Source organism: Pseudorca crassidens, chromosome 3, assembly GCF_039906515.1.
Source record: "Pseudorca crassidens isolate mPseCra1 chromosome 3, mPseCra1.hap1, whole genome shotgun sequence".
Taxonomy (NCBI): Eukaryota; Metazoa; Chordata; class Mammalia; order Artiodactyla; family Delphinidae; genus Pseudorca; species Pseudorca crassidens.
Window position 1 is genome coordinate 57816277 of NC_090298.1, and position 12567 is coordinate 57828843.

A 12567-nucleotide genomic window follows, 5' to 3' on the forward strand; every position below is an offset into this window, starting at 1 on the left:
TTTAGTGAATTCTTGATTTTCAACAACCTTACTCCCAAATGCTTTCCTCTCAAAAAGTTTTTAAAAATTAAAAAATAAAATAAATACATTGAAATTCATAAGGCAAAGATACAACAAAAGATGGTTTAAAATTCTCTGGGTGCACAATCAGTTAACATTGTCCATTTCTCTGTGGACAGAAATCATGGAACAGCAGACCAGCTAATAAGAGGTGAAGCCACAGCCTGTAGTATATCATTTTATCAGCCTTAGTAACTGGTAGTAAAAAAACAGGATGGTTAAGGAGATTTAATTCACTAGGATGATTTACGTTGAGATACACTGCCCTTGAGGACATCCAAATGGATTCAGGAGACATCTGAAGATATGGACTTGGGAACAAGGGGCCAGGGTGTGTGATACAAATTCAAAAGTCAGCAGAGACTCGATTGTGGAGGCTCAGAAAATGACTGGACTCTCTGGAGAAGAGACAGAAAAAGCAGGTAGTCCTGGAGAAAGTCTAAGGACCAGGAGAGAAGGAGAGCCTAAAAAGGTATTTGAAAAAATAAGCCAGTACAGCATCAGAAGAAGAAAAAAAGACAAAAGAACAAAAGGCCATATGACCATATTGCAAGTGCCTGTATCTTCAACAGCTGTTGAGAAGGTGGGAAGAAGTCTCATAATTGAGATTTTGCTAAACAGGCAACAGGGCAATTTTTGTTTAGGTTACATCTTATATGTTAAGTCATCTAGTGGGTAGGGCTTCATTTTGATCCTGGTTTTGTTGTTTTGTTTGAAACAACAGTGATGTACCAAGTCTGAAAATCAGCCATTATACTTAAAAGCACAGACCATGGTTATAATTTAACTAGATTTTAATGCAAATGTCATTCTCTTCATGTGTTCAGCAGATCTCAGCTCAAAACAGACTGTATGCCGAAAGAAAATAATGAGGGAGTTTAACATTTAAATTTTGAATTCTGTAAAACTACAGGAGACTGAAAACTATTACTCTCTACCTCCTGAGTTACATTTTATAGCATAAAATATATATATTATTCTATAGGTGCTTTTTCTTTTTCCTAAAGCAGTGCTACAGGCTAGACCTTGGTATTATTTTAGATTTTGATTTAATGATCTTATTTTTGCAAATGAATCAATAAAATCCTATGAGAGAGAGGATCTAGAAAAGCCAAAAGAATTATGACTGCTCCACCTACCATTTTAATACCACTGTGTCAGGTTTAGTAGAACCTTCTAAGGTATAATGATCCACTTTATTTTACTAATTTACGTTATATAATCCTTATGCAGAGAGACCTCAACTACTTGTTTCTGCTGAGCTAGGCCCAGAGTCCAATTCAAAACTTTTCTTTCTGGTCTTTTACCAAGGGTCTTTCTAGAATCCACGTGAGGAAAAAAACAAACAGACAAAAAAAACCCAACCTCAACCTTGATCTCTACCTTACATCATAGCTAAAAATTAGAGATGGGTCATAGAGCTAACTGTGAAAGCAAAAACTGCAAGAAACAAAGGAGAGTATGGGGTGAGTAAAATTCTTAGGAAGAAAAAAGTACTAACCATAAATTAAAAATAACTTAATATATTTAAAATAAATTTAAAAATAAATAAATCACAAATCAAGCCTCAGTAATTGAAGAAAATTGAAATCATATCAAGCATCTTTTCCGACCACAATGCTATGAGATTAGAAATTAATTACAGGGAAAAAAATGTAAAAAACACAAACACATGGAGGCTAAACAATACGTTACTAAATAACCAAGAGATCACTGAAAAAATCAAAGGGGAAATCAAAAAATACCTAGAGACAAATGATAATGAAAACACGACGATCCAAAACTTATGGGAGGCAGCAAAAGCAGTTCTAAGAGGGAAGTTTATAGCTATACAAGCCTACCTCAAGAAACAAGAAAAGTCTCAAATAAATAATCTAACCTTACACCTAAAGGAACTGGAGAAAGAAGAGCAAACAAAACCCAAAGTTAGCAGAAGGAAAGAAATCATAAAGATCAGAGCAGAAATAAGTGAAATAGAAACAAAGAAAACAATAGCAAAGATCAATAAAACTAAAAGCTGGTTCTTTGAGAAGATAAAATTGATCAACCATTAGCCAGACTCATCAAGAAAAAGAGGGAGAGGATTCAAATCAATAAAATTAGAAATGAAAAAGAAGTTACAACAGACACTGCAGAAGTTACAACAGACACTATACAAGCCTACCTCAAGAAACAAGAAAAGTCTCAAATAAATAATCTAACCTTACACCTAAAGGAACTGGAGAAAGAAGAGCAAACAAAACCCAAAGTTAGCAGAAGGAAAGAAATCATAAAGATCAGAGCAGAAATAAGTGAAATAGAAACAAAGAAAACAATAGCAAAGATCAATAAAACTAAAAGCTGGTTCTTTGAGAAGATAAAATTGATCAACCATTAGCCAGACTCATCAAGAAAAAGAGGGAGAGGATTCAAATCAATAAAATTAGAAATGAAAAAGAAGTTACAACAGACACTGCAGAAATACAAAGTATCCTAAGAAACTACTACAAGCAGCTCTATGCCAATAAAATGGACAACCTGGAAGAAATGGACAAATTCTTAGAAAGGTATAACCTTCCAAGACTGAACCAGGAAGAAATAGAAAATATGAACAGACCAATCACAAGTAATGAAATTGAAACTGTGATTAAAAATCTTCCAACAAACAAAAGTACAGGACCAGATGGCTTCACAGGTGAATTCTATCAAACATTTAGAGAAGAGCTAACACCCATCCTTCTCAAGCCTTCCAAAAAATTGCAGAGGAAGGAACACTCCCAAACACATGCTATGAAGCCACCATCACCCTGATATCCAAACCATACAAAGATACTACAAAAAAAGAAAATTACAGACCAACATCATGCATGAATATAGACGCAAAAATCTTCAACAAAACACTAGCAAACAGAATCCAACAACACATTAAAAGGATCATACACCATGATCAAGTGGGATTTATCCCAGGGATGCAAGGATTCTTCGATATACACAAATCAATCAATGTGATACACCGTATTAACAAACTGAAGAATAAAAACCATATGATCTCAGTAGATGCAGAAAAAGCTTTTGACAAAATTCAACACCCATTTATGATAAAAACACTCCAGAAAGTGGGCATAGAGGGAAACTACCTCAACAAAATAAAGACCATATATGACAAACCCACAGCAAACATCATTCTCAATGGTGAAAAACAGAAAGCATTTCCTCTAAGATCAGGAACAAGACAAGGATGTCCACTCTCACCACTGTTATTCAACATAGTTTTGGAAGTCCTAGCCACAGCAATCAGAGAAGAAAAAGAAATAAAAGGAATACAAATTGGAAAAGAAGAAGTAAAACTGTCACTGTTTGCAGATGACATGATACTATACATAGAGAATCCTAAAAATGCCACCAGAAAATTACTAGAGTGAATCAATGAATTTGGTAAAGTTGCAGGATACAAAAATTAATGCGCAGAAATCTCTTGCATTCCTATACACTAATGATGAAAATCTGAAAGAGAAATTAAGGAAACACTCCCATTTACCACTGCAACAAAAGGAATAAAATACCTAGGAATAAACCTACCTAGGGAGACAAAAGACCTGTATGCAGAAAACTATAAGACACTGTTGAAAGAAATTAAAGATGAAACAAACAGATGGAGAGATATACCATGTTCTTGGATTGGAAGAATCAATATTGTGAAAATGACTATACTACCCAAAGCAATCTACAGATTCAACGCCGTCCCTATCAAATTACCAATGGCATTTTTTATAGAACTAGAACAAAAAATCTTAAAATTTGTATGGAGACACAAAAGACCCCGAATAGCCAAAGCAGTCTTGAGGGAAAAAAAATGGAGCTGGAGGAATCAGACTCCCTGACTTCAGACTATACTACAAAGCTATAGTAATCAAGACAATATGGTACTGGCACAAAAACAGAAACATCGATCAATGGAACAGGATAGAAAGCCCAGAGATAAACCCACGCACCTATGATCAACTAGTCTATGACAAAGGAGGCAAGGATATACAATGGAGAAAAAGACAGTCTCTTCAATAAGTGGTGCTGGGAAAATTGGACAGCTACATGTAAAAGAATGAAATTAGAACACTCCCTAATACCATACACACAAATAAACTCAAAATGGATTACATGTGGCCAAACTGAGAGCTAACAGTAAGGGAACAGGATGGACAGCTCCAGTGTGTTTTCCATCACTACCAAGCAATTCCTCAATTCTCAGCAGACAATGATCAGGTGTCCTACAATGTAACTCAATTCTGACACTACTGTCAGATCCCACTGGTTAAGAGCTCAGTCCTCCAAGACTGCCCACCCCTTTTAGATGCCAATCACAAGTCCAAGTTGTTACCTGCTCTTCTGAGCTACTGGCTATTGATTGGAGGCTACCAGGTTTGATTAATTTGCTAGAGTAACTCACAGAACTTAGGAGAATAATGTACTTACTAGATCACCGGTTTATTATAAAAGGACATACAAACAGGAACAGCCAGGTGGAAGAGATGTATAGGGCAAAGTATGTGGGAAGGGGTGTGGAGCATCCATGCCCTCTCTGGGTGTGCCACTCTCCCCACACCTCCATGTATTCACCAACCGGGAAGCTCTCCAAACTCTCCTTTTGGGTTTTTTATAGAGGCTTTATTACATAGGCATGATTGGTTACATCATCAGCCACTGGTGACTGAACTCAATCTCCAGCCCCTCCCCTCCTCAGAGGGTGGGGCTAAATTACAACCCTCTAATCAAGGTTGGTTCCCCTGGCAATAACCCCTCACCCCCCCAACGAACTTCTTCCAAAAGTTATCTCATTAACATAAACTCAGGTATGGTTGAAAGGGGTTTGTTATGAAAATCAAAAGACACACTAATTGCTCTTATCACTTAGGAAAATCCAAGGGTTTTAGGAGCTCTGTGCCAGAATTGACGACTGAGACCAAATTTACATTTATTATAAACCACAATATCACAACAGCATAGAGCACTAATTGTTGCCATTGTATTTGTCCACTAGTGCCACAATAATACTATATAACAAACTACCTCAAACTTACGACTAAGGAAGTTGATGACAACTGAGGCTGGGGAGTGGTCAGTTCAAATGTTACTTTACATGACTACTTCCCCGAGACTGAGATAAACTCATCATTCCTAATATTTTGACCCTATTATTTTATTTTCCAAAATAAAAATGAAGGTCAAGGAAAGTTTTTGTTGTTGTTGTGTACTCTGAGTAGCCTAAATATGGAAGATGCTTTAAGAAGAGTAATAGGATATAAAATATGAGAAGTAGTTAAGGGCAGGTTATGTGTGGTTTTGAAGGTCATAGTAGAGTCTAGATTTTCTTCTGAATGCAATGGGCAGCCATCAGAACGCTATAAGCAGGGGAATAATATCTACTTTGTAAAAAAAACTGTCTGCTGTGTGGAGCATGAGCTGCAGGTGGCAAAGTGGGGACAGCGAGGCAAGTTGGGAGGCTGTTATAGTAGTAGCCCAGGAGAGTGATGGTGGCTTGGATTAGGCTGGAAACAGTAAATATGGTCTGTGGTCAAAGTTGGGATATATTTTGGAGGTAGGACCGATAACATTTGCTGATGGATTTGATATGGGAGGTTATAGGAAAAAAAGGAAAGAGTTGACTCTTAGTGTTGATTTAATAGTGGATGGGAAATATTGTTCTGGCTTAGATGTGGTATATTTGGGAAGTCTATTAGTCATCTAGGTAGAGATAATGAGTGTGCAATTGAATATACTTTTGTTGGGTATCAGGTACAGAGTTGAGATAATCATATTCCCTAGTAGTCAGTAGCACGGTATAATAGATATGGGCACAGATTGTGGAGCTGCCTGCCTGTGTTCATATTTCACCCTTGCCACTTACGGCACTGTGGCCTTAGGTAAATTACTTAACATTTTCTGTGTCTCAGTTTTCTGTTTCTGTAAAATGGGAGTAATAGTACCTACTTCATAGGATCCAATGGATTAATATACATAAAGCACTAAGAACAATGTCTAATGTAAAAGCTATATAGACATTAGCCACTGTTAGCACAGTCATCTTCAATCCATGCCAGGCATCTCATGTATTCTTCTTCTCTTATCTTCACTCCTATTCTCCTCCCCCAAAAAGGTACCTGTTCGAGTGGTTGGTTTTGTTTTGTTTTTTACACCAATATCCAATTCTCCGATTCTCTGGATACCAACTGGGTGTCCAATAATTCAATTTGATGAAGACACTATCTACCTGGAGTTAGCATTAAATGCCACTGGTTAAAGGGGATCAGTCCCACAAAACTGCCCCCACTTCAGAGGCCAGTCCCAAGTCCTTGGCCACCCTTACTTCTGACCAACTGGCTATAATTCGGGGGTTCCCATGACCCTCAAATCCAGAAATTTGCTAGAGTGGTTCACACAACTCAGGAAAATACTTTACCTATGATTGCTGGTTTATTATAAAGGATACTACCCAGGAACAGCCGAATGTAAGAGATGCATAGGGCATGGTATGCGGAAGGGTGATTTCTGGAGTCTCTATGCTCTCTCTTAGCTGTGTTACCCTCCCAGCACCTGGATGTGTTCACCAGCCTGGAAGCTCTCCAAACCCTCTTGTTTAGGAGTTTTTATAGAGGTTTCATTACATACGCATGATAGAGTAAAATATCGGCCAGGCCATCGGTGATTAAACTCAACCTCTATGCCCTCTCCCCTCCTTGGAGGTTTGGGGGCAGGGGGAGGGGTGGGGAAGGGGGAGGGATGGGACTGAAAGTTACAACCCTCAACCCTTTAATCCTGTCTTGATCTTTTGTGGCAACCTGACCCAACCTGAAGCTATCTTCAGGGGCCACAGCACACTAGTCATCTCATTAGCATACAGAAGACACTTTTAACACTCTAAGGGTGTTAGGAGCTGTGGCCCAGAAACCTGGGACAAAGCCCAAATATACATTTCTCTTTACACCACACCACTCTAGTGTTGAAATATGACCTTAAATATGCACATAACTTTGTATTATATATGTTGTATTATGTCCTTTTAAAAAACTTTTATTGTTAAGTATAGAAAATACAGAAAACTGCATACCACTAACAGGTCAGAATAGAGAGACCCTTGCTCACCACCCTAGCAATGTTCCATGTGTCTCCTCCCAATTACAACCCTTCTTCTCCTCCCAAGAATAGCTACTATCCTGATGTTTCTGACAATCTCCTTTTCATCACCTAAGCGTGTGCATCCCTAAACGCTCTAGCTCTGCCTGGTTTTTCTTTTTTTTTTTTTTTTGGCTATGTCTCTTAGGCCTCTTTTTAACTAAAGAAGCCCCTTTCTCCTTTTTTCTCCCTTAAAATTTATTTGTTGATACCAGATTAATTGTGCTGTCATTTCCTGTAACCTGAATTTTGTTGACTGCCTTCTGTGGAATAATTTAACATGTTTTTTCTGTTGCTCATGTTTTCTGTAACTTGATGGCTGATCACCTTGGGGTCAAAAATTAATGATTTAGTTCAACCAGGGTACTACAGACAAATTTAACAGACCAGGAGAAGATATTTGCAATATCTGAAATAGGAGAGATTAAAAAAAAAAGTATAATATATCTGGGAATCCAGCTAACAAAGAATGTACAAGATCTTCAGAAAGTTTTCTCTATTGAAATATGTAAAACAGTTGAAAAATATTTTGCACTACATTCATGAATGTGAAGATTCAGCATTCATTCAAACTTCTTTCAAGCTTGCTTCCTTATCCTATAAATCTTAAAAAGTTAAATACTATCAATACATTTCCAGACATGCAGTTAGGGTTCTAGAGGTAAATGATTTCTGCCAATTAGATACGTACATTTAAGTAAAATTTGGAAGGTAGAAGTAAGGCAAAAGCCTTCTTCCTGCTACTTTGTTTTTTGGTTGGTAGGCATCATGGAGATGAAGATAATATTTACTATTTTCTGCAACAACTTTCTTTTTTTTTTTTGCAACAGCTTTCTAAAGCAGTCATTTGCTTTGAGTACTTGTTTATTCTTGAATTGTAGCTACCGTAGTGTGTTCTTAACATCAATAACTCCAGTTGTGGGGTCCTGATTCTCCATCATCCTGATAGGTGGAGACAGTGGTAGTAGCTCCCTTAACTGCCCAGTTTGGCAGTATTATCCTGGGACTCATTTCTGACAGTCCACTCCTCCAGCCCTTTAAACAAGTTTCTAAACACCAATTCCCCATATTAAATCCCTATATATTTAAAATAGCCAGATCTATTTCCAGCAACTGAATGCAGACTCATACAATAATGAGTAAAGATAAATAAGCTTCCCAAATTAATCTACACAATCAATCCCAATTTAAAAATTTTAAATAATTGAACAAAATCTAAAGTATATATGGAATAAAGGTCTGCAAATATGTCAACATCAAAAATGAAAAATAATCACCCTACCATATTAAGAATAATGAGTCTACATATTAATAATTGTTGATGCTTGGGTGACGAACCTATGGAGGTTCGTTATATTATTTTTATTTTTATGTACCTGAAGTTTTCTGTAATAATGTAAAAAGAATATTCAGTCTGATGTTCAAAAAGTTGGAATTATAGGGCTTCCCTGGTGGCGCAGTGGTTGAGAGTCCGCCTGCCGATGCAGGGGATGTGGGTTCGTGCCCCGGTCCGGGAGGATCCCACATGCCACGGAGCGGCTGGGCCCGTGAGCCACGGCCGCTGAGCCTGCGCGTCTGGAGCCTGTGCTCCGCAGCAGGAGAGGCCACGGCAGTGAGAGGCCCGCGTACCACCAAAAAAAAAAAAAAAAAAAAAAGTTGGAATTATAATTTGAGGACTTATCAAAATGAAGATAATATTTACAGTCATGGGATAAGATGAAACCATTTAGGGAGAATACAGATAGAAAAGAACATAGGACTAAGATGTGAGCATCTCTAATATTTAGAAGTTGGAGGAAGAAGATAAAGCAAAGTAGACTGAAGAGATGCCAGTAAAGTAAAAGGAAACCAGGAGGTGAGATATTCTGGAAACTTAGAGAAGAAAATGTTTCAAAAATGTGGAAGGGCCAAGTATGTCAAATACTGCCTAAAATGAGAACTAAGAATTTGTCTCTGGATTTGCCAAGATGGAGGTTTAGACAATTTGGGGAGAAATTTTGCTATAAAGAGGAGTGCAAAAATTAAGTAGTGGCTGGAGGGGAATAGAAGTCAAAATTTTTTTGTTTTGCTCTCTTTTAAGATACCTGATACTAAGGCATATTCAGTGCACTGGCAGAATGATCTAGTTGAAAAGGGGAAAAGAGATATAGGAGGGAAACAATAACAGAAGAACCAAGGTCCTGAATGAAATAAACAAGTAGAGAGACTATTTCTTTCATGTGTAACAGGAGGGAAGGCAATATCTATAGGTTCAGATGCATATAGATGGATAGACTTGGTGGAGGGAAGATGAGATTGAGTGTGTCTATTTTCACACCTTTAACTCTCTAAGCCTCAGTTCCCTCACCACTAATATGGAAAGTACCTATCTCATAAGATTTCTGTGAGAATTCAACAATCAAGGAGCCAACACTCAATATTAACCCAGTAGAAAATTGTTATGAAGACTCCTAGTTCAACAATTCTCAATTCTCCATCAACTCAACAAAATTATCAACCTCTCCTTTTCCATTTAATAAAATACCACAACTAAAATGAGTATGATGGGGACTTCCCTAGTGGCGCTGTGGTTAAGAATCTGCCTACCAATGAAGGGGACATGGGTTTGAGCCCTGATCCAGGGAGATCCCACATGCTGTGGAGCAACTAAGCCTGTGCGCCACAGCTACTGAGCCTGCTCTCTAGAGCCCAGGAGCCACAACTACTGAAGCCTGCGTGCCTACAGACTGTGCCCCGCAACAAGAGAAGCCACCGCAATGAGAAGCCAGCGCACCACAACTAAGAGTAGCCCCCGCTCACTGCAACTACAGAAAGCACGCGTGCGGCAATGAAGATCTAACACAGCCAAAAATAAATTTATAGTAAAATAAAATTGATTAAAAAAATAGCTCATTCCTTTAAAAGAAATGAGTATGATGGATGTAACTTAATGGTGTTGGGGATGTCAGAGAAAGCTTTCCTTAGACACTTAAACTAAGAGCTAGATGAAGTATAGATGTTAACTTTATAAAGGTGGGGATGCTAGAAGAAGAGTTTAAGAAGGTTTAGAAACATAAAAGAAAAAAAAAATCCATTGTGGCTATCAGTCAAGGGGCCAGAAAATGAAGCAACTAAAAGCACAGGAGGGCTTCCCTGGTGGCACAGTGGTTGAGAGTCCGCCTGCTGATGCAGGGGACACGAGTTCGTGCCCCAGTCCGGGAAGATCCCACATGCCGCGGAGCGCCTAGGCCTGTGAGCCATGGCCGCTGAGCCTGTGCGTCCGGAGCCTGTGCTCCGCAACCGGAGAGGCCACAACAGTAAGAGGCCCGCGTACCGGAAAAAAAAAGTACAGGAACATTTATACTCAGTGATCTCCAATACCTCTTGTGTGGGTCAGAATGGGGCTCTTAAGAAATAAACATAATATAAAATATATATTTTAGCTCTTACTGAAGCAGAATCAAGTCCAACTGAGAGGTGAAAACAATTCATGGACGTTAATTAGACCATAAACCATAAACCAAGGGGGACTGCACATTTCCCCTTTCTTGCCTACTTGCTCTATTGACAAAGGCCAGGTTGAGTGCTGAGTAAATGATTCTTAGGTTTGTTCAAGCTCAGTAGTAAAGTGTGGGAGCCAGCTAACCATATTTGTCATAGACATTGGGAGCACATAGGAAATGGTAATGTGAGTTACTCTTTTGCCATCACTGAGCTAAGATGGCAACTTAGTAGCTATTTTCTCAGGGGGTGGGGGAGGAATCCCTTCAGTTATTTCTTTTAAAAGACTGGTATGTAAATATTAGCAGAATCAGAATTTCCTGACCACTCACAAAATAACCAGGAGTCAGAATCAAAATTTTCTTTTCGTACTATTAGGGAATCTCTCATGATTTCAACAAAATGAAAGTTTTAAAAATTACAAAAGAACAAGAGTAAAGTGAAACCAAAGGAAAGTTAAAACCTGGAACATTTCCTGAAAACAGGTGAAGAAAATCAGGTGGCCGGTTACTTAAGTAGAAACCTGTGTTTATGCAAATACTCAGAAAACCTCACAGGACTAGGAAGTTTCAAATGCCATCAGTATAACATGGAGGAAGGGGGGAAAATTGTTCCTGAACAAAGATATACTTTCAAAAAGAGGGGTATTTCTATATATTTTGTAATATTCCTACAGCACAGTCATTTTGACCCTTATTGTTAAAACAGTGACCCCCAGAGCCTAATAGTACAAACTCCCTTTTCTGTAATAAACTTGACTCATATTTAATAATAGAAGCAACATTGTTTTTTGAGAAAGTATCAACTATTACAAGTATCCTAAAAAGCAACACAGCGGTCCTCATCAGTTATTTTCCTAAAGAGGTCACAATCCTAACAAATTCACATTAGATAAGTATTCAAAAACAAAAACATTAATCTTAATTGGGGAGAAATCTGCACCTAGACAAGTTTTCTTGCTTTATGTAAACTATTGTCTCTAGCTTAGATTTCCGACTCACTTTTTAATATGCAAACGCTTTTCATAGCTAAGACACAAAAAGGCTGATCAGGAAGCATTCTGATTTAAATTGCCATTTTTAATATCGGTTGTTTTAAGATTGTCTTAAAGCTTGTCCTAGTGTTTAGAAAATTTTAACTCACATCAGTTTAGCCTCCCCAAACACACCGGACACAAATTCTCCTTTGATTGAATTACTCACCTAAGAGGTAAAGTTTGTTCAACTGTGAATCGCTAATTGTCAAATCCATACCAACTGGTATCAAGGAGTCCACTTTTTGTCTAAGACACAAAAGAAATAAGGTAATCACGGTCACGGGTCTAAGGTGGTTAGCCACCTGCTAAAATGCAGACTACCTGGTCCCATCTCCAGTCAGACTGAATCGCTGAGAGGTGGGGCTCAGGTCTGCATTCTGAACACGCTCCCCAGAAATTCTGAACCATGGTCCCGCAACCAACCAAACCACCTAATCTGTGAAAGCTAAATTAGCTTCGTTTTTTACAAAACGTCTTGGTAAAGGCTCATTCGGGCCAAAGGGGAAATTCGAAAACATTCCGATGATCGCTACAATCTACACCTCCCAGCGAATGGAGGGGTGAGCACACTCTAGGCTCCCCGATCGTTTCCGCAAACGTGAACAGGCCCTTTCTTCTGAGGATGAAGAACTTGGGGATAGGGGCCCTGAGACAGGACCGACTTACTCAACCCTAACTGTGCAAAGAACCGTGCTCTCTGACCCTTCCACAGCCTTTCCCAGTGTCACTCGCGGTGCTTCCAGCCCAGTCTTTCGTTCAGTCTCCACCCTGCCAGCGCTGGACCACGAGAGGACGGGAGACTGTCACAAACGCGGCGACCGGAGGCCGCGCGTGCGCAGCCAGCC

General features: G+C 38.8%; 1 protein-coding gene across 3 annotated transcripts in view; it reads right to left on the minus strand.

The window, feature by feature from the left end:
• Positions 1-12559, minus strand: part of FOXD1 (forkhead box D1) — a 42552-nt gene extending 29993 nt beyond the window's left edge. The window contains exons 1-2 of one of the 3 annotated variants that reach the window (XM_067730977.1): positions 12425-12559; positions 11889-11968 (exon numbers count right to left, since the gene is read on the minus strand). The gene's annotated coding sequence lies outside the window, so the exon portion shown is untranslated. Of the gene's footprint in view, positions 1-11888 lie in introns of all 3 variants that reach the window. The other 2 variants (XM_067730976.1, XM_067730975.1) reach the window with 2 other exon arrangements.
• Positions 12560-12567: the final 8 nt, after the last annotated feature.